Genomic DNA, 2457 nt, shown 5'->3' on the forward strand with positions numbered 1-2457 from the left:
GCCTCCTGCAGTTCTGTGGTGGGTTATACATCACTCCAATGACTACTTTATGTTCTCCGGACTGAATTGTACCTACAATGTAGTCTCTTTCTCCAATCATGTCCATGCCTTCCATTTCCTCAAATCCCATCGGTGTTTTATGAGCAGTGCAACCCCTCCTCCCCCTCTACTCCTATCTTTCCTCAGGATCTGATATCCTGTTGGGAAGATTGTGTCTGTTATTGTCTCAGCGAGTTTTGTTTCTGTGACTGCTATGATGTCTGGGGATTCTTCACTGATTCTTTCATTCCACTCCTCATGTTTATTCGTTATTCCATCCGCGTTTGTGTACCAAACCTTTAGTTTCTTTTCTATCATTGTGGTCATGCAAGTATATTGGGGTTGGGGGAGCGAGAGCCTTTGTGGGGGCCTATATGGGGCTGTGGTGTAGGTGGGGTTTGTGTTGATGGGGCTGGGGTCAGAATGCCCATAAGGGACAGCTGTTGGGGTGAGGTTTGGTGGCAGAGGGAACAGTGAGTGGGTTGTAGTATAGGTTGCTCAGTTGCGTTGGGAGTGTCGCAGGTGGAGTCTTTTGGTGGGAGATTCTGTGGGGTGTGTTTGCCCTTCCTCCTGTGTCTGGGTCCTGCTCATTTTCATTGCTTCTCGTTCCTCCTTGCGTCTCTGTACCCTCTTTCAGTGTAGTCCTTTCTTGTGTTCTGTCGCGGTCGAGGTATACTCTCTGGTACCCCTCTTTGTCCCTCAGTCTTGCTTTCTCTTGCAGAATCCTGATTCGAACTGATTCTTCCTTGAAAGTTACTCTGACAGGCCGTATCCTTCCATTCGCAAACCACCCAATTCTCTGAAAATTTGTCACCTGGGTCATATTGCCCTCCCCTATTGTTTTCATGATGCCTTCAATCATTTTTTTTCTCCTCCTGTTTGTGTGTGTGCGTGTGTGTGCGTGTGCGTGTGCGTGTGTGTGTGTGTGTGTGTGTGTGTGTGTGTGTGTGTGTGTGTGTGTGTGTGTGTGTGTGTGTGTGTGTGTGTGTTGTACTCGTCTAGTTATGGTTGCAGGGGTCGAGTCACAGCTCCTGGCCCTGCCTCTTCACTGGCCGCTACTGGGTCACTCTCCCTGCTCCATGAGCTTTATCATACCTCCTCTTAAAGCTATGTATGGATCCTGCCTCCACTACATCACTTCCCAGACTATTCCACTTTGACAACTCTGTGACTGAAGAAATACTTCCTAACATCCCTGTGGTTCATCTGAGTCTTCAGCTTCCAATTGTGACCCCTTTTTGCTGTGTCCCATCTCTGGAACATCCTGTCTCTGTCCACCTTGTCAATTCCTCTCAGTATTTTATATGTCGTTATCATATCTTCCTCATCTCTCCTGTCCTCCAGTATCGTCATGTAGATTTCCCTTAACTTCTCCTCGTAGGTTAAGGGAAATCGACCTGACGACACTGGAGGACAGGAGAGAAAGGTGGGATATGATAGAGAGATACAATTTCCGTATAATTTCCTTATGTGACCCTTATGGGAGGGTCCAGCTTTATTGTCCTGTACTTCAAGATATTTTTCTAATGCAGTGGTTTTTAATTATAGCCAGTCTTAATTAATTCAGATTTCCTACGGTAAATATATCCAACACTCGCTATAGGCTAAGGATCAATATATATTTAAGGTAAGTAATGTTTGTACTTTGTATTTTTAGACCTAACTATATTGCTCACTTAAAATTTCATGGTGTAAACACGTTTTCAGGTTTTTATATGGTTTTAAAAGTAAAAATAATCTGTTTCACTTTACAGTTATTTTCACTTAAGAGCAATACCCCGGAACCCAGCCTGCTGTATAAGCGGGGCCATCCTGTAACCATAATCAGAATAACTTCATTTTTTTTTATTCGCCGGCATTCTCCGGGTCCGGGTCTTTTCCAAGTAGTGGTGACCCGTCCTTGGCTCCCTATATGGAGAGTATCTCGAGACCTAAGTCTCCCATGGGAGGAGGTACAAGTACCCCCTCATCTTTGAGACCAACTGTCCCCAGGCCTGAATAACTTCGTATTTGGATCCTTTTTGTAGAGAATCAGAAGCCGATCAGAAGAAACGTTGGTCTCAGATTATAAACTATCACTGTTATCCAATCAAATATGTAAATTGGACTTTATATACCAATAACAACACAAATCCTGAACTTAGGAACTAGGAACTGTGTCATTGTAATTATAATGTGAAGACTGTATGTGGAGAAAGACATCACAGTACATCCATTACTATAGATATTTCTCCACTAATGACCTGTACATAAGTGTGTGTTGCATGTCTTGCCGGTATCACCATTTTTCAAAGGCTGTAACATGTTTAAAACATGATTTCAAACTTGATGTATTTTGGTCGCTGCTCGATATGAGGAAGGTATCCCCGTATTTAATAACCCCAGTTCTCGTGCCTCAGTGATGTGAGGAAGGTATCC

This window comes from Cherax quadricarinatus, chromosome 92 (assembly GCF_038502225.1).
Source record: "Cherax quadricarinatus isolate ZL_2023a chromosome 92, ASM3850222v1, whole genome shotgun sequence".
NCBI classification, from domain to species: Eukaryota; Metazoa; Arthropoda; class Malacostraca; order Decapoda; family Parastacidae; genus Cherax; species Cherax quadricarinatus.